We start from the raw sequence: 20,146 nt of genomic DNA, 5'->3' as shown, positions 1-20,146 counted from the left end.
GTCTCTCATACGTGGTGGTCGAACAAGACCCTGTGCATCTGTGGGATTACTTTTCTCTCTCATCTCACGTATTATTACACGCTAATTGTGAGCATAATTACACTGCCTGCAAATGAAAATTGTGGTGTTTTGTCACTCAAAAGGTTGGTGCGGATGACTGCGTGTATGAGCCAGCGTGCGTAAAATGACCATGTCCACGTGTGGACAGTAGGTAGATAACACTTTGAAGCTTGTATTTTAGGCACATTGTCTTGTTCCCCATAAAGAGGTTGTGAAAGAATAAAAACACTGCTGAGTGAAAGCTGTGTCTAGAGTTTGGATCCATTTAGTGATAGATTTTTTTTTTTTTTAGGTCTGTGTTTTTCCAAAGACTGAAGAATACTGGTCAGAGCAAGTGTCCAGCTTTTCCCGTAAAACTGCAGGGAAATCAGAGGCCTTGAAGCCCACCTTTCTGTTGATAAAGGCATGCATTGCAGCTTCCTCATTACAGTTCAGGGACTGAAGCTGTAGAGGATAGTGTCCTACTTCTGAACTCAGGAAGGGGGCCGGTGAAGTATATTGTAAGCTTATTGCCCTTTGGCAAATTTGGGCTTTGCTGCTGGGCTACTGGTATTGGGGGCTGACTGATGACTAGAATAATCTTTTATAGCTGCTGTTTCTTATTTTCTCTGTAGAAGTCACGGTTTGCCCAGTGGTGTTTAACTTAGATTCCCAAATCAGGTTTGAGCAATACCAGTGATACATTTGATTCTTTCATATTCACAAAGGTGATAAAATTAAGTTAATTCAGGTCCATCTGAAGGCCTTCATGTTTCAGGGTTGGGCTTTTTGACAAATAACAGTTTAGTCCTCCTTGTATTGTAATTACTCCATGCTTCTGAGATCTGGGAAGTTTGGGCCTTCCCTCTTCTGGGATAGTGTGTTGGATGCTGGAATGTTTGGATCTAAATATCTGGAGTGTGTTGATTTTGTTTTGTTGCAAAGCTGGAGCTATTGAGAGTCCAAGGAGGTAAGATTCTCTTCATAACCTTACTTGACCCTATTCCGTATTTGAACTCATAGCTGAAATTCAGCCACCTCTTCAGATCCATTCAGTCTTCCCAGGGGTGCCTAATAAGAGAATTTTGAAATATGTATTTTTATTTTAGTGAAAGCAAATGGGATACCTTGAAGGGGGGGTTTGAGGATGGCATTTCTTACACGGGGTGGGTCCCTCTCAGCTCGAAAGTTCTATCCACTGGCTTTTTGCATGTTTGGGAGGATTCTCATAGAATAGTTTCCATAGTCTGGGAGTCCTAGCTAACTGTGAAACCACTTGTCTCTCTTCTGATTGGAAGGCGGGGAGGGGGATCTGAGAGGCTTGTCTTTTCTATTTTGTGGTGGGCCAAGGGAAGTCTCCATCCTGGCTGTAGCTCCAACCCCCCCCATCCCCACAAATTTACTTTCCTGATCAATAGTTAACTCTCCTCGTGCTGTGTTTTCTGCTCTTTTCCACATGAGTTTTTAAGGCTCTGTCCTAGGATTTCATTAAAAGTTTTAGTTTAGGGAACAGAGGCCAGCATTGGAAAGTGGGCTTAAAGGAAAAAAAAGCTAATGAACAAGTTAAGCACCACCATCGTCTCCAGTGGGAAATTCTGGTTGCTTTTAGGCATCTGACAGATTTAGATCTATGTGTAAAGTGACGGAAACACTCTTGACTGGGAATATACAGCAATGACGAGTGCTGTTGTTTTTACTGATATATAAACTGAAACACTGCTGCTAATGGTGGGAAATGTTAATTATGTGAGAACATATTGAACTTATATTCTCTGGCATGAACTTTTAAAAAAAATGCATGAACTGCTCCGCTTTTTTATAGGCACAGCTTTCTAATTATCATAATTCAGTTCAGCTCCGCTCTTGGATGGAGTTCAAGTGCAATCTCCATTTAACTTGAAAGGAGATTTTTTTTTTACACTGAGAATGTTTAAGAAAATTTGAAAAGTTCATCCAAGACTGTTGTCTGCTAAGTTGTTGGTAATGGGGGAGGGGGGATGAGATGAGCACCTTGTCATAATAGATAACTAGATCTAAATGTTAGGTTGACTGTCTTTTTTTTTGCTTTTTGCTTTGCAAAGTTTCCAGACCTGCATCTTGTACATTTTTGCATAACCAGATGCTGTGTGTTGCTGAGTTCCCTTTGAAAACCAGCGTCTTTGCCCAAATAGATAGTAAACCAATAAATGAATATTTTATTACCATTAATGATATAACCTCTGTAAGGATAGGGACCTCTTTACGGAGTAGAAAGAAATTAAATGTGGAAGTCTTACAAATTCATTCGACGAAAATCCCCATTAATTTTTTGTGGGGAAAAGATTTTTTTTTTTTTTTTTGATGCCAGCCAAGCCTTTAGAAGGTGATCTCCTCATTTGTTCGAACTTTACATCTCAACTTGATGGCATTCTGTGATAGGAGTCCTCTTTGACAGCATTCATTCCACTGCCTTGTGTCCTTTAAATTTGCTACGAGCTTAGTGCCTTTTCCAAGGGAAAAAAAAAGTTAATGAAGCCCAGGCGCCAAATCCTCTGTGGAATCAATTTTAATTGGATGAAAGAACAACTTCAGCTGGACCTTCCGACTTTCGTCCAGCCTGACTTCTGCTGAAATGCAAAGGGAGCCCGCAGAAACCAAATGACTTCATTTGCTCTGGCACTTAAGAGCCGAATTCACTTCCATGGTGGTGAAATAAAAGGAGCCAAGTGTTTTAAATAGCCACTCCCCGAGGCCCGCCCGCCCGAGTGTTTTGAGAAAAGCGCATTGTCTGCTCGGAGCCCGAGCCGGGAGCCTGCCCGGCCCGCCCTCCCCCACCAGGCAGCTCCATTCCTGGGGTTGACATCTGGTTTGCTCCGTTCACCTGGTGTATACCTACCCGCGTGCGTGTGCGCGCGCGCGTCCTGTAGGCAACGCGTCTTTTTGTCATTGAACGTGCGCAGTGCTTCTGGTCCCTGCTGGGTTGGGGGGAGGCACCGAGCTGAGAGCACAAAATAAAATGTAAACATAGGAGTCGCCCCACATGCCGCTGCTGCCGGGTTGCTGTCCGAGGCTGCGTTCTGGGCAGGCGCGCCTATTGTTGCGGGAGCAACAGGCGGCAGAAGTTGGGGCACCATATGGCGGATGTGGGCCTCAGATAAGCTGTCTGGTAATTTAGCTTATCAATAGCATTTTGATATGCTTCGTTTTCAGATCGCCCAGCCCTGTGGCTGGGGATGTCCTGGGGGCGAACTGATTGCGAACCATTGAAGCCATTGTGAGCCAAGCTTCCTTTGGTGGAATCTCTTTCAGCCCCTTCTTCCTGGGCTCTGCCTTTTCATCTCCAAGCCTTTGGGAGACTGGTGGTGAGAGAGAGAGCTGAGGGGCCAGCCGCCCTGTCCTGTAATCTGGAACCTTCCAAAGACCTCCTCAGGTATTTTCACTGAGAGGAAAACAGAACACAAGCTACCTACTAGCGTTTTTCATGCAGGCAGAGCTGAGATATTCCCATAATTCAAAATCTGCTTTTGTTTTAAACCCTGGAGGGGTAAGATAAGGCCGATACCAAGCTCTTTAATTTGGATAAAGGTTTCTAGTTTTGTTGTGTGTTCAAAAGACCCTCTCCCTGATTTCCTTTCCCCTCGGAGTTTTACCTGAATCATAAAATACAAAAATGACTAATGTCTGTATAACAGGAATCCAGGAGAAGAGTCCTCTGTGATTTGGAGGCAGGACGAAGCTTTCTTTTTTGACTAGGAATTGTTAGAGGGAATTGCTTCTAGAACAGTTCTAGTCAGGTGTCTTAGTGGAGCTCAGGCAAAACCACTCTTGCGGGGGCGGGGTGGGGGGTGGCGGACCTGACAGGGATTCGTCCGCCGAGTTGCTGGAGCCGGCTCCGGATTTCTGCACACAGTAGGTGGCTGTGTGGCAACTTGAGGGTGTGCATCATCAGCCTGTGCTTGTCATGTGAACCTCATTCAGCAAATATTTGTGCCCCAGACACGTCCCAGGCACTGGGGAAGCAGGGCAAGGCTGTGGGTGCCTCTCCCAGCGCACCCTCCTTGGATGTTCCCGCTCATCTTTCCCGGCCCCCCACCTTTCCCCACATTCTGACTTCTAGGTTTGTGATTCGCTGTGCACAGATCCTTTTGCCTGGCTCATTCAGGATGATTCTGACTCCACTCCAGGTCGGCCTCTTTTCACTCCTGTCCCAGGGAGCCTCTGTCACACCTGGCCCGTGCGCTGCGGCCTCCACAGGTCTTTCAACAGCCTGGACTTTTCCCCTGGAGCCTTAGGAAGGCTGGGCTCGGCACAGAGTCTCTGTGTTATCTAAGAGGTCCAGACTGGTGTCTACCTCTAGTTGGGAACCATTCCCCTAATGCTTCTCCTCCCGTACGGTCAGACTAAATTTGGGCGCCCCTCCTCACGCCTAATGGGGCGTATTTGTGAACATATACCACATCTTTATGGAAGATCCGATGTATGGAAGTTCACTCTGATGTACTTGGTTGGATTTAAAAATGCAGCTGTAGAAAGAGAAGGTTGTGCCTTCCTATGGAAGAAAACCAAGAAAGTGAATAAAACCATCTTCCCCGTATGTTGGCAATCGTGTGTTACCCCTTGGAAGTATAGCGGTTGATTCCGGATGTGATTGTAGAGGTGACGTGTGTGTCAGGCTTGCTGGCAAGGGGTTTCAGGGCTAATTCTTGCCGGGTGGCTTGCAGAAGCGGTTTTACTTCCGGGTAGGGGACTGCTCTTGGAACTCCTCGGGTGGTTATCCCTTAACCTTGTGGAGCGAGGGGATGGAAAGGGTGATCCTTCCGGCAGCCCAGAGATGGACCTTTTCATTGCTTTTTCCTGTCTTCCTTGCACCACAGGCACTTTGAAACCCAGATGCTCCCAGTTTTGTGTAGAACCGCTCCTTGCCCCTGGATGTTTAAACATTTACAGCGGCTATTGGGTGCCAGGGATGAGGTGATCGGTAAAAGGTGGTCAGAGAATGGTGATCAGTAAAATGTCCCTGCAAAGTTTACGGTTTAGCAAGGGAAGCAGGCCTGCGAAGAGATCATCACAGTCTGGTGGGGAGGCTGCATATTTTGTATTTCGTGCGTTCCAAGATGCAACATGGACTTGCTGTATCTGAACAGCTTTGAAGTAGGGATGTGTCCTGCAGTCGCGGCTGGTCAGGCAGTGGTCCTGACCTGGGCTGTGGTCGCACACATGCCTCCAAGCCTGTACAGCGGGTGCATGGAGGAAGACCTTCCTGAAGGGCGTTGGGGGGCATTCCTGAGGATGCTCTCAGTGTAGCTGATGCTCTTGTCCCGAGGCTTATAGAGTGCGGGAAGCAGGAGTGTGGCTATCTCGGAGAAACTGTTTTAGGTATATTATGCCCAGCTTACTCTGTTTATTATTTTCCTCTTTATGTACAACACTGACATGATAAAAGAATGTTCCAATGTGTATGAATATGAAATTCAATTTCTATATGAGAAGGCAGCATTCTGGCATGGTTGGTTTCCCAGCGATATTTCTTAGAAATAAAATCAAGCTGCATGTTCTACTCATCTTAGAGTTGATGAAATGCCTAAGAAACAGGTTTACATCTCCACCCAAAAGGATCCAGGGAATCTTTATATTATGGACAGGGTTTTTTTTGAGGGAGTGGGTTGGGAAGGGGCTTTCATTTTTTGAGCATGTGTAGTTCTTAGGAGCATGCATTTCCTTGTGTAACATCAGAATAACGGGAAAATAATTCAGTTGTCCAGCTGCTCTCGATAACATCCAAGCTGCCATGTCCCTCAGTGGTAGGGGCTAAGGAAACCTTCGCAGAGGAAGTGGTGTTGGAGTTGGGGCTTGAAGGGAAAGGGGTTTTTTCCCCTTTTCTTTTGGTGTGTGTGTGTGTGTGTGTGTGTGTGTGTTGCCAGATGCCATTTTGGGGGTAGAGTGGAGCTAAGTCATTAAAAAACAAACGACTACTGTACCTCCCCCCCCCCAAATACTCTCCAGTGCACTGAACTCAACCAAGAGGAAAAAATCATGAGCTCTCCTATACATCTGAAACGCGGCTACGAGCAATTAATTGAAAGAAGCGAAAGGGGAGAAAGTGGGGAGGTGCCTGGTTGACCAGGGGAGTGGGAAGTTTCTGGATTCTGGCGTGGAAAAAGGCAGGAAAATAATGTAGTTTTCAAAACACAGATCTGGAGGGGTACCTGGGTGGCTCAGTTGGTTGAGTGTCCGACTCTTGATTTCTGCTGAGGTCATGATCCCAGGGTTGTGGGATCTGGCTCCTTGCTGAACGTGGAGCCTGCTTAAGATTCTCTCTCTCTCTCTCTCTCTCTCTCTCTCTCTCTGCCCCTCTCCCCTTCTTGCGTGCAAGCTCTCTCAAAACAATGAAAAAAAAAGGCAACAAAAACAATCCGCAGGTTTGGAGTAGGGCACTCCTCGGTTGGACCATTGGCTCAGCCACTTACTGGTTCTGTGGCCTTGCACAGATCACCCTCTGAGCCTGGGTGTCCTCATCCTTGAGTTTCGATAGAATGGCTCCTGTCTACCTGATAGGGGCATATGCTTAGTGAATAGGCACTTCACGTGTTCTGCTGGATGCCGGGACTTCACAGCTGTCTTGACAGGGACTCTTAGGAACGCCCAGGGTGACGCAGAATTACTTAAAAGAGGCAGACTGCAGGTCTTGGGCAGATGGAGTCACCTCCAGGAACGGCTCAGGTCTGAGACCATGAATGGCGTTGAACTGTATTTCCTCTGTTAGTAAGTGATGGAGGAAACCCAACAGTACCTATGTAATAGGTGAGGTCATTCCTTGCAAGTGGTGGCAGTAGGAATTAAATGGAAGTGCTTTCAAAGGCGGATAGCAGGGTGCACATGCGCACTGAAAGAACCCTCTTTCTAAGACTATTGCATGGAAGCCAGGCTCCTAACTTGGGATCGGGTTCTAAAAGTTCTTCTCTAAGATGAGTGTGTGTAACTTATGTTTTCATAGAGAAACTGACCTGCTGGGGAAACCATTTAGGAATCGCCAGGGGAGGTTTGAAGGATCGAGTTTGAGGTATGAAGGAAGAGGGAGAGAGAGGTACCTCGCCCTTCCTTTTGCTGCCCTTGTTGCACTTTTAAAAAAACTTTTCTTTGGTATTGTACTTGATTTTTTAGAGTAGGCCTCACATTCAGTGTGGAGCTTGAACTCAACGACCCTGAGATCAAGAGTGCATGCTCTACGGACTGAGCCAGCCAGGCTGCCCTCCCCCCAACTATTGCACTTTTTAAATACCTGTCTGGGAGCAGGCTGCTTAACTTCTCTGCTCTCAGTTTCCACCCCTGGAGAAAGGGGTTGACGCTACCTACTCGGAAGGGTTGTGGGCACGTTTAAGTAAGAGGCAGCTCAGCAGGCCAGGGTCACAGGTGTGAGTGCTGTTGGAGCCCAGACCACCCTGTTCATCTCCAGGCTCCAAGCTCTGAGATGAAGTCTTTGACCCTTTTATTCGACTCATTTCTGTGGCCTTAAATATATTTCACGTAATGATTCACCCTTGTGGAAATGGCAGCGCATCCTTCCTTTCCCCAGTGTTTTTGCATATGAAGGAGGATGTCTGTCAGTCTAAGATGTGAGTCTCTTTGGGTTAGTACCCAGGCACTTCTGGATTGATGAGCTGGACGTTTTCTGGAAGCTGGTGGCTCTCAGAGTCTTCTGCCCAAAGCTGGTCCTGCTGTGCTCAGCCAGCCAGCTACACTTCCGGGTGTGTCAGTGCTCCCATGCTCTTAGACTCGGCTCGCTCCCCGGGGCTGTCTGAGCAGGTAGGATTGCTTTGTGTGAGCCTGGGCTTGGGAGCACCTGCATCTTACTGGCATCTCTTCCTGTCCTCTCTTAGCCGGGTCATATGGAACTGTGTGTGAATGAATCCGGTTTCCCAGTCTTGAAATTAAAAAATTTAAAATGCGAGACAAGTGGACTTGGCCAGGGAATGGAGGCATTTGGATGGAAGCAGGCAGGCCGACAATTGAGGAGAGGAGAGAAGCACGTTTAAAGGCAATTCACAGCCTGGAAATCTAAACGCCGCCGAGTTACATAATTTAAAGGGTAGATTTTATGGTATGTGACTCGTATGTCATAGAATGAGTACAGTGCTGAATCTAGTTATCATACGAACATTGGCTGTACTCACTGGAGTGCCTCCCACGCTGCGTTTACATTCGTTTTGCTGGTCAGATGACTAAGGTTGATATTCAACGTGGTGTTCTAATACGAGCTTACAGTTCTGCTCGTTTACGGGTTTTAGTGAGGGGCCTTGAGGTATCCATTAGAAGTATCTAAGATGGAAGATACTTGTACTTTACAAAGAGTAATTTCAGAGGTGCCTGGGTGGCTCATTTGGCTAAGCATCTGACTCTTGGTTTTGCCTTGGGTCATGATCTCACAGTTCAGAAGTTGATTTAGGAGTTCGAGTCCCGCATGGTGCTCTGCTCTGACAGTGCGGAGTCTGCTTGGGATTCTCTCTCTCTCCCCTTCTCTCTCCACTCTCCCCTGCTTGCGTTGTCTCTCTCTCTTTCTCAAAAACGTATAGACTTAAAAAAAAAGTAATTTTAATAATGTGAAATGACTTGCTCCTTAAAGATAAATGTTGACTACATTGACTGCCTGTATGGCTTACACTTGAAGCAACCCCAGACCTTAATAAATACCAATAAGGAGGGGCACCTGGGGGGCTCAGTCGTTTAAATGTCTGACTTTGGCTCAGATCATGATCTCATGGTTTGTGGGTTCAAGCCCCGCGTTGGGTTCTGTGCTGACAGCTCAGAGCCTGGAGCCTGTTTTGGAATCTGTGTCTCCTCTTTCTCTGACCCTTTCCTTCTCACGCTGTTTCTCTCTCTCTCAGAAATAAATAAAACATTAAAAAAAAAAATACCAACAAGGAAAAACTGGGAGGTTATGAGGAAGAGAGACTCCAAAGGCACCTGAGGCCACAAGTCAGGTATTGAATCTGATACGTTAATTGTCTTCAGCTGGGGAAGAAAAGAACCCGGAGTCAGGTTAATTTATACCCCAAGTTTCAGGTTCTGCTCTGCCCCGTTTTTATTTTTTTAATGTCTATTTTTTTTTTTTTGAAAGAGAGAGAGAGGCACACATACACAGAGCATGAGTGGGGGAGGGGCATAGAAAGGGAAACAGAATCTGAAGCAAGCCCCAGGCTTTGAGCTGTCAGCACAGAGCCAGACGCAGGGCTCGAACTCGTGAATTGTGACATCATGACTTGAGCTGAAGTCGTAGGCTTACCCGACTGAGCTACCCAGGCGCCCCTGCCCAGTTTTTTTCTTAATTGTAACTTGGTCTTATTTTTTTGTTTATCCCAGGAGATGCTCCCTCTCTTCCGCATAATAACTATTTGTAGCAGTTTTTATCCACTGGTATTTTGTAAAGGGTTGTCTTCTTCTGTTCCTTGTGGCTGTATAACTGCTTCCCTGATACCGTCCCACTCCCTGTCTTCGAGTAGTAGCTCATAGCACCCTCTTTTACTCTCCAGTGCCTCGGTTTGGATGATAAACTATACATACGGTCATTTTACTGTTAGGAAACTGTTGAGGAAATGGGGTGACCTCCTCTAATTTAAGCAGAATGGAGAGAGTATCTTGGACAGGGGGCCTTGTGCCCAGGGGTTGATCCCCCGACAGAATTATTCTGGAACGCCTGTCCCAGGCTGTTACCTGAGACCAGAGCTAGAATAGAGGAGCTATTCCTATAAATCTGTGCTACTTTCAACCAGATTGCTTCAAACCTTCTGCTGTTCCGTAGATCAATTCATAATGTATTTAAAAAAAAGTGTCCATTCATAGGAATGATTCAGCATTGGTTCATTTCCTTTTAGACTAGCAAAGTTTAATTGAGAAGTTTTTCCCAGTGGAATTCTGAAAGGTGTATATTGTGTGAAAGCTGGGGATTTCAGATTATATTTTAGGACTTGTGGTCTCAATACTCTTGACGTTCATTGGTTTCAGCCTGGCTTGTTTGTCCCCTGGGAGACTGTGGGATCATGTCCTGTGATGTACCTAAATATATAAGGCAGGGCAAGTGGAGTGGAATTTAAGAAATTGTAGTACTTTGCCTAAAACTGAAAGTGCTGGTAATGATACTGCTTAGTTCCAGGTGGTTGTTTTGACGCCACTGTTTACTTAGTTATTTTATCATTCACTTTAGGCAGTAACTTGGGCAGGTTCAGCCCACTGTGGTGTCTTCCAGGCCTGAGCTTGGAGAACCCTTTCCGTGTTGGGGCCATTCATTGGGAAAAGGCATTTGTGGGGGGTCCTCCAGGGGCCAGGATCTTGGTCTCCCCACTTCTGGCTGGGTAGAAGGAAGGCTTGTTTGGACAATCCCTGCTCTCCGCTCCCCTGCGCCCTTGGGCAGGCACGCCACTTGAAAATCTTGGTTCCCTCTCTGGGAAGACAGTACTGCGCCACCTGTCGCCCTGGCCCACTTGCGAACTGAGCTTTAAAGAGAAGAAACGGGAGAACCTTAGGCAGAAAGGTCCTAGAGAACCGCGTCTTTATCTGAGTCATTCCACCCACACCCCCACGCACCCCTTCCAAAGGCAGGGTGTGTGGATGAGGCGCAGTCTTGCCACGTGCCCTCCGTGACTCCTGGTTGCACCAATTCCCCGGCTACTCTGGGGGAATCTGGGTAAGAAAGGAAGAGACTGGCCAGCTTCTGTCTTAAGACCGTTCTTTAGCATTCCCTTATTTCAACCTAAAAGCTCCATTTGTAGTTGAAGAAAGTGAAGCTCAGAGAGGCTTAGGACCCTGCCCAAGGTCACACAGCCAGGTTAACTGGGTAACAGGGTCAGTGTTTGAAGCCAGTTCCTTGATGTGTGACTCCACGGCTGCCAGGCTGAAGAGACTGTATGATGGCACCTGTCAGGTGAATGGAGTTAAGATAGGTAATGACACTGACATCGAGGTAGGCTTCCCCTCACTTGGTGTATTTATGCAGAAAAGGTAAAAGTACATAGTAACTTTGTTTTGTGTTCTTGCTGACCTATTTTACTCTGTCTTCAAAATAAACATGTGGCTAAGGTCCTGACAAGTTGGGTGTGATGCAGTCAGGCCTTTTATCAGGGAATTGCCTCACCTGGTTTTGTCTTCCTGAGAAGGGACAGGAGTCCCCTCTGCCCTTGGGGTTTAGTCCTCAAAAGACTGTGGGGATGCAGTACCCCTCACTTCTCAGATAGGGTAGACAGGCCATGGAAAACAAGAGGGTGAGGTTAAAGAGAGGGGGCTGGGTTGATCTGAACTCCTTGGTTAGAGTTTGTGTGTTATCGTGTGTGCGGAGGGAAGGTTGACATGGTTTGGAAGCTTCAGTTGATGACCCATATTGCTGTGTGTGTGTGTGTGTGTGTGTGTGTGTGTGTGTGTGTGTGTGTGTGTTTGTGTAGCGAGGCTGATGCTGTTTGGAGGCCTAGGACCGGACCTGCCAGTTTCTCTGGTTTTTCTTTGGAATGTGCTCTGTTGGCAGGCTGTCAGCCTGTGTTAGCGCCCCCCTCCCCACCTGAAGGCCCGGATGTGGAAATGGGGAGGGTTTAGGATGACCTCGACTTCACTCCTTGTTTGCAGGGTGTTTGGGAACCTGGGAGATGGGATCAGTTCCTTCCCTTTTCCCCGCCCAGGTGACTGCCTGAAAAGCCCACCATAGGCTGTGATGTGCAGTGAGCAGTGGCAAGGGCCGAGGGGAGAAAGGGTTCTGGGCTTGCCCGGAGCCCTTAATAGTCAGGCCTCTGAAAAAGACCTTAGCGTCTTCAAGATGGCATTGCTGATGGGGCTGCTACCCGCCTTTGACATCTTGGCAGGTTTTTAGTGAGTGGGCTGGTTGGTCCTCTTTATCGCCTCTTCACGTGGTGCTGGTGACTCTGGCCCACAAGGGCAAGGTGGGGCCCCGAGGGCTGACTCCCGGGCCTTGCGCCCTCACCTTTCCCTCCTTACCAGCACTGGCTCGCCTCCTTCGTGGAGTCGTCGTGCCTTTCCCTGTGCCTTTTGGGTTCTTCTGCTACTGGCCATTTTGGTTTTGCCCTAACTTTGGGCAGTTCTCTCTCCAGCATTTGGTATACTTAGCAAAGTAGCCTAAAAGCATGGCTTTGACGGTCACTCCTGGTCACGGGGTCCCATCCTGCTTACTAGGTGTGTGATCTCAGGTCAATTATTTGGTTTCCTCATCTGAAAACTGAAAATAATGATATGATACAGTGACATCCGATGGAATATGGTGAATGGCCCACAGTGAGTTTCTCCGTTGCCTGTCCCAACAGTTTCTGTGGTCCCCTGCCTCTGGCCCCCGCCTTCCCCGGGGTTCTAAGGGCTTTGTCCCAGAGAGAATGGACCGGTCAGACTGGAGCGTGTTGATTTGCTTTTTCATCTTCCTCCGCTGGGTTTAGTTTTAAGCTTTTTCCCAGCCTCCACTCTTGCTGGATTTCCTGCTCTCTTGTGTTTCTCTCTTCAGACGATTTCCTTTTTGCTTTCACATTGTCGCACACGGACACGCACCTACACACATGTGCGCACCCTCAACTTTTCACCCGTGATCTTCTGTTCTTGTCACTTGAAGATCTTAGAAACTGTCCCTGCAGTTCCCTGAGCTTCACCAAAAATTGCCCTCAGAAAAGCACCATTTGTCGATTCTGGTGTCTTTAACCCTGGAGAGCACTGAATGTTTTTTGGCTTATGGCATTACTGGCACTCTCAAGAGTTGTTACTGTTTTTTTCAAAACATAGCTCTCATAACGGCATGAATTTGTAAATCACACACATTTCTTTTAGGATGATGCCTGGCAGAGAAGGCAGCGTCCCATAAATATTCGTGGTTGCTGATTGTTGTGATTACCATCACCCAGCAGCTAAAAATTAGAGTGCCAAGTACCTCTTTCTGTAGCATCTTTCTCTTTGAGGGAGCGGGACAAGAATAGTATCTTACTGTGTTTTAAATTTAAAAAATCTGTTTTTATGTTTATTTTTGAGAGAGAGAGCATGAGGCAGGGAGGAACAGAGAGAGGGAGACACAGAATCGAAGGGAGGCTTCAGGCTCCAAGCGGTCAGCCCAGAGCCCAAAGTGGGGCTCGAACCCATGAACTGCGAGATCATGACCTGGGCCAAATTTGGGTGCTCAACTGACTGAGCCACCCAGGTGCCCGGTATTTTATTTCAGATTGTCAGACTTTTTATTATAGGTGAATTCAGTACAGTAGATTGTGTCCCATCATCACTTAGCAGCAATCATCAACTCATGGCCATTCTTTTTTATTTGAGAGAGAGAGAGAGAGAATGAGAGAGAATGAATCTTAAGCAGGCTCCATACTCAGCGCGGAGCCTGATGCGGTGTTCGATGCCGTGACCGTGGGATCATAACCTGAGCCAAAACCAAGAGTCAAGGCTCAACTGACTGAGCCACTCAGGTGCCCCAGCTCATGGTCATTCTTGCTTCTTCCAAGTCCCTGGCTCCTCTCCCATTAGACTTTCATTCTGAAGCAATCCCAGATGTCATGCCATTTTATCTGTAAACTTTCCAGTGTTTAATAAATATCACTCTTTAAAAAAAAACCTGTAATACCATCACATTTTAATAATAATTCCTTAATATGAAATATCTCTCTCTATCAAAGTCAGTGTTCAGATTTCCTTGATTGTCCCCTCAGTGGTTTCCCACAGTCGGGTTTGTTTAAATCAGGCTCCAGAGGAGATCTACAGCTTGTATTTGGTTATTGTGTTTCTTAAAACTCTTTAGAGACCACTCTTTCCTCGTTTGCTTTTCCCCTTGCAATTGATTTGTTACAGAAGCCTCACTGCTTTCCCTCTTGAGTTCCCTCCCTCTGGATTTCGCAGCTGCATTTGCATTCTCAGGGTGCCTCGTATCATGTTCCACTATCCTCTCTTTTTCCCATAAATGGGAATCTAGATCTATCGGCTCCATCTGGTTCAGGTTTGTATATTTTTTTTTTGAGAGGAATATTTCCTTTTTTCTTTAAAAAATTTTTTTTAATGTTTATTTGTTTTTTTGAGAGACAGAGTGCAAGGGAGGAGGGGCAGAGAGAGAGGGAGACACAATCTGAAACGTGCTCGAGGCTCTGAGCTGTCAGCACAGAGCCCAACGCGGGGCCCAAACCCATGACACTGCGAGGTCATGGCCTGTGCCAAACTTGGACGCTTTATCCACCCAGGCGCCCCGAGAAGAATATTTCATAACTAGTATTCCCACAAGAGGTACATAATTATAATGTCCAGTTGTCTCTCTCTTTGTGATTAACACCCATTGATTTTTGATCTCTTCCTATATCTGTTATTTCATGTGGGCTTTGTAAACTGCTCAAACTCCAGTCCTCTCGTTCTTTGTTTGTGAGCTAGAGTACTCTTACGTCGAAATTTCTCTTATCAGTTATTTGGTTAACTTGGTGTATAGTTTGTACAGGAAAGGCAGGTTTCTGGTTTTGTTTTTTGTTTGAGTATCCTTATGCAATCATAGATTTTTAAATTATTGGATACATTATATATCCTCCTTTCGTTGATATCCAAATTGTACCATCTTTGGCCAATAGGAGTTTCTTTGGTGGGTTCCTGTGTCCTTTTGATGTGACCCTGATAGTTTTCGATAGCTTCCTGGTAGCCATTGGTTTACTGTGTATTCTTGGACTTAGACCGAACCATTTCTGCTGGATGTTGGGTTCTTTTTAATGGAAGACAGTATTTCAAGGCTATGATGTGGGTGCTAGGGTCTCTGCTTCCCCTCACCCCCACCTTGTTCAGAGATGGATCCCACCTTCCACATCAACGTGTACCCATGGTAAAACCTGTGCTGGCATGTTTGTCTCATGTTGGCCCCCTTGGCTTTCAGTCACACTTTCACGCCCTTGCTTGTCATCTTGTCCTCTTCTCCCTTAAGAAAAAAGCCAAATCAAAGAACTCCCCAGGGACAGTTCATGGCTTGGCACTCATCGTGAAGGCCAAAGCTCACATTAATTTAGGCTTTACAGAAGACTTCAGTCACTGCCCTTGGTCATGCCCACCTGACAGTTTGTTCTGGTCTTTGTTTAAATAACCAGAAGGTGAGAAATTCCTTATCTTATTGCCTTTCTGAGCCATGCAGACCGCGGGCTCTATTTTGATGAGATTGTTGGAGTCATTTACACACATCTGTTTGAATAAATACTTGTTGAATTAAGTTTTGTACCTTCCTCTCTTGAGGTGTTTAAAATAGAATATATTTAATCTCTCAGTCATTTAAAGAATTTATCACTGATACATTATTTTTATAAGCCCCCCCAAAAAGTTAAAGCTTTGTGGTTTTAGGCAGATTTATGCAGTGGAGTCCTTAGAATCCAGCACGTGTGCTGTTGTGGGAACCCTATAGTAAGCCTCTGAGCCTGAAGTGAGTGCTGTTAGACTTATTTTTAGTAATTCCTATCTTTGTTTCTTGGAAGTTGTTGTGATACCCATGTTTGCTCCTCAGAGAATGCACGCTGAGGAAAAATTAAAATTAAAAGCTCGTTTCCAAGAGAAGCTAGAATGCTCTCCTCAGAGGGTCCATTTGGGCCTGGAGCTTCGGTCAGACGTTTTTTGTTCTGTTGATGAAATGAAGCCATGTGCCTTCACAGTCCAGCCAACACAGCCTCACCACAGAGTGAGTGAATCGTCCCGAAATTATCATCCTTCACAATGTCCCTGAGAAATTAATCAGAGTCCTGGCCTGTGAAATTCTGGATGTGTACTTAGTAACTGCCCACCCCCCTGCCCCAGCCCTGCCCCATTTTTACTTTCTTTTTTTTTTTTTGAAGGCAGTGAGCTTCATGTAATGGTTCCTCTGTGTTAAAGCAAAGTACAGCATTGTAGGGGGCTCTTCCCTCCCCTTGTCTCCACAGGCACAGAGAGAGGGCAGGGAGCCCTGTAATTCATTCACAGGCCGGCGGCTGTTCCCCGAGGTAATCTCAGTTCCACGAGGGGAATTTTCATTGTGGCCCTGTGGCTCCCTGACACAGTGGAGGCTTCAGGAGGTAAGCGGTAAAAGCTACCAAAGAGAAAGCTGGACCGGAGCCACTGACGTCATGTCAGTAAATCTGTCGGAGGAGCCCCACCGAGCAGCGCCTGCCAGCCGGCCTCTGCACTTTGGCCTTGCCTGGTCCACTGTTCTCGCTGTTTCCTCCGCCACCCTGCACCCGCCTCGCCTACATTGTTGTTTTCTTTTCCTTTTCCTTCTGCGAGGCTGGGCTGGTGTGGAAACCCATACCCACTTTGAAAATCATCCCTGAAACGGGTCCTGTGTTTGAGGCCCTCCCCCCGGGGGAAGGGAAAACCCAAGGATTGGTGGGCAGGGGAGGATTGAAAACTTGTCCCCTAGTGGGACTTCTTGATGACGAATGAATCCACGGGGACGTCATGGGAAACAGCCGAGGTGCCAGCTCCTGACTCGGTACTTTTAGAGAGCTTTGCTCTTCAGTACTGTGTGTGTGTGTGTGTGTGTGTGTGTGTGTGTGTGTCCTTCCCCAGTCGTCTGTTTGTGCGTGCATGTGTGTGCACGGCAGGGGAAAGAGAATCATGTTCAGAGGCAGGGAGGACAGTGGAAGTCCCAAATTGCAGTGTTCTGCTGAGGTGATTTAGGAGAATGAGTTCCACTAGGACCCCTTTATTAACCATTACTCATTGGTCAGCTGACCCTGAACTCTCCCTGGCTTGCAGCTCTAATGGTTAAATCTAGAGCTACATGCTTCTTCATGTAGGGTATTTAGAGTCACAACCCCAGATGCATTAAAATATTGCTGTGCTAAATCTATTTTTACATCTAGGGGCATGACATCTAAAAATAAGCCTTATCCCACCTGTTACCCACTTTTGGGAAGTTTGGATGCTTCAAGTCACAGCCCCCCACCAACCGGCCCTTCAAATGGGATGTCCGCATATCACTTTTCCTGCCCTTGGTGTGATGTCTCCTTTCATTCCCCATCATCCTCCTGTTTATTTCACTGTGAATATTCATTTGCAGAGAAGAGCGAAGTATAGGTTCAGATTGGTTTTGAAGTTCCCAAGTCTTCGGGTCAGAAACATATTAAAAGCAGTATCTTATCCATGAATCATTAGATGAGTCAGTTCCTGAAACCACTACAAGCCTCATAGTTCTTGGCGACAAGCAAAAGCAGGAAATCCAGGCTTCAATAACTTCCTTTCCCAGTCCTGGCTGTAGTCGCCTTGGCGGTTAGGTTCTGCTGCCTGCCTTTGTAAAGCAGTAGGAAGATGTATGAGGAACAAAGGCACTCGAGTCAATTTACTGAAACTGTTTATAATTTGTGGTCTTGATCTGGATGTGAGGCTGCGCTGGGCTCCCCTCTCCCCAGTGCAGCCGCGCACACTCAGCCAGGCAGGGCCGCTGGCTGGGTCCCCTGAAGTGCCCCGACAAACGCAAGCCGAGGGTTTCAAGGAGCTTTCATGTTCCAGTGAATCCTCAAACTGTGGGCATGGGAGCAGACATGAGGCAGAAAGCTCTGGAGTCCATATGTACCACTGAAGTATCAGCTTCTTTTGTTCTCTGGGTTGAGAGGGAGGGAGGAGAGAGAGAGAGAGAAAGAGAAAGAGGAGAGAACACACCCATGCCAGCCAGCCCAAGCTCTGGCTTCTCTCTTGCTTTTCCTTACCATTTACTTCCTTATAAACGGAGTCTTTTTTTTTTTTTTTTTTTAATTCCCTTTGCAGTGTTTTCAGGCCAATCTTACTGACCTAAAGTCGGCTCAATAACTATTTTATTAAATATTTTAAAAAGTAAGGGGCAGTGTGAAGTGCTTATCTCCCAATGTAATGGGTCCACTGCAACTTGAATTTTTCTTCTTTTATGAGCAGCCTCCACGTGTCTGTGCTCTGAAGTCAGCAGATGTAGGCTGGTGTGTCTGTCTGCCAATTTAACGCTTTGCTTGTGAACGTATGAACTTTTTCGATTTTGAAAAAAATTAAAATCGAGTGTGATGCATTTCCATTTACCAACTCCTCTGTTCTTTTCCTACGCTAATTGGTATTGGCTAGCTGTGAGAAAATGGGACTGAACTTGGACTTTTTTCCCAGTGGGTTTATGTGGAGTCCTTGGAAGTCCTGAAAGAAGTCTAAAAATAGAGGAGGTAGGCAAACTCGGTGTAAGAGACCAGGAAAAAGAAGGAAAAGTGGAGTGATGAGCCATCATATACTGATGCTGTCTTTCAAATTGAGCTTGTTTCCAATTCATGGCTGGCAATGACTCAGAAAGGTCAAATTCTATTTCAGCCTTTGTAAGGGATAAAATAAAAGCAAATGCAAAAGTTTGCCTGCCTTTTTAATGAAGCATGGCTGATTCAGAGCACAGCCAGGCTGGTGAGTGCCACTTTGTTCTTACTTGTCTTTTGTATTTTGTGTTTGGGTAATTCTCGGTTCAACTTCAGTCTAGACTGAGAGGTTCAGATAAGCTGTTGAGAAAGTTATGCTCATTTTGATTTTAGAGGTTTGTCCGAGAGGCATAATATCAGACATTGGTTTTCCGGATTTCAGCCTTGTAAAAAGAAAACAAAACAAGACCCTCAGTCCTAGGTGAGTTTGTTAGGAGCTCCCTGGAAATCTATTCCTCTTATTAACGCGTTAAGAGTTACTGTCTAAACTTGCAAGAGATTTTTCCTTATGTCGTGAGAGAGACAAACCCAATTATTTTTATTTGTCCTTCATTGATCTGGGAGTTAACTTCTTTTTAATGTAAATTTCAGGCTGGGAGTGCAGACTGATTCTGGATTGCTTAACCGGCTCTGGACCAAGTTGTTCAAGGCCAGGGATTGATTCATTAATTAAAATCAATGTAAATGGATTTGTAAGCCTCCTGTAACAGATTATCTTATTAGCAACCACACAGAGCAGCCTGTAATCTGTGAGGAATGTGTTTGTTGCCCTAGGTGAAATAGACCCCGACTGATGGACTCTTTGGGGCTACTTTATGAAAAACCCGGCGGCTTTTGTGAGGAAGGAGCGAGCCCTGCTTAACCTTTACACTGCACAGTTTCTTCCAATGGAAAATTACTTTTAGTGCATCTGCCCCCAGACAGCTTCAGTTCTGTGTATGTGCCTCTTGTGTACCCCTGCCGTGGCCGCTGCTCTCACCCACCTTGGCATTCGTGATCCCAAGGACGTTTTCCTGTATTGGCCAGGTCCTGCCTGTCCCCAGGCAAGATTGCCGCTGAGAACCTTCCTCTAAAGAGAGAAGGAAGACCCAGAAATAAACTCCCATTTGATAACAACAAAATGCTTTTTTTTCTCCAACCCAAGCAACGAACAAGCAAGCTACAAAGAAGACATTTATCTGTTATTTGAGGATCTGGCTGTACAGCTGTGCTTCCCTGGAGTGAGGATAAGACAAGATGGTACCTTGGGAAAACCTTGTGGCTCTAACAGAGGTCAGAGTTCAGTAAGCTATTATTTGTATTGTTATTTTTTGTAATTGTGCCAGACAGGTAGATACGCTCTACACTTAGAACAGCTTACCTACCGGGGCGCCTGGGTGGCTTAGTCGGTTAAGCGTCCGACTCTCGCTTAGGTCATGATCTCACGGTTCGTGGGTTCGAGCCCCGCGTCTGGCTCTGTGCTGACTGCCAGCTCGGAGCCTGGAGCCTGTTTCAGTCTGTGACTCCCTCTCTCTCTGACCCTCCCCTGCTCACACTGTCTCTCTCTCTCTCTCTCTCTCTCCTAGAAATAAAAAAAAAAAAAAAAGAACAGCTTACCTACCTTCTCTCTGATATTTGGAGAGAAGAGAGGAGGTTCATCTCCCCCAAGCTGAGTTAAACTGTCTCCTGAATATTTTGGGATTGGGACAGCAATCCCTAGTTGTCTTTCATGTTCACGTTAGAGTTCAGGGAAAATCCAATTGGGGGCTTGACTCATGGGTGCAGAGAAGCATGGAATAAAACTGCTGTGCACAGAGAAAAGAACAAAGCAGCTGTGCAGGGCAGGAGGACCAGAGACCTTGGGAAGTCTCATTTGTGGATGGTTTTCCATTTCTTGGTTTCCATTTCCCCTGAGGGCCGGCTACAGATCTTGATTCAGGGTCTTCTTATAGAACCCTTGGCCTTAAAATGAACCAGGTTCTATCTTTTGTTCCCCT

General features: G+C 46.3%; 1 protein-coding gene across 12 annotated transcripts in view; it reads left to right on the top strand.

Annotated features, from left to right (window-relative positions):
• The window catches only part of TEAD1 (TEA domain transcription factor 1), a 271,916-nt gene that overhangs the window by 3,454 nt on the left and 248,316 nt on the right, over nt 1–20,146 (top strand). For 2 of the 12 annotated variants that reach the window (XM_039240891.1, XM_039240889.1), the window contains exon 1: nt 7,053–7,078. The exons of 4 other annotated variants lie outside the window; for them this stretch is intronic. The gene's annotated coding sequence lies outside the window, so the exon portion shown is untranslated. Of the gene's footprint in view, nt 1–542; nt 561–7,045; nt 7,079–20,146 lie in introns of those variants that run through there. 6 more of the 12 variants (XM_039240897.1, XM_039240894.1, XM_039240885.1 and 3 more) reach the window with 6 other exon arrangements.

The sequence above is a fragment of the Hyaena hyaena genome, unplaced genomic scaffold, assembly GCF_003009895.1.
Source record: "Hyaena hyaena isolate Hyena2069 unplaced genomic scaffold, ASM300989v1 scaffold_183, whole genome shotgun sequence".
In the NCBI taxonomy this organism is placed as follows: Eukaryota; Metazoa; Chordata; class Mammalia; order Carnivora; family Hyaenidae; genus Hyaena; species Hyaena hyaena.
Note: the sequence above shows the minus strand (reverse complement) of the source record. Positions and strands in the feature narration are given on the sequence as shown.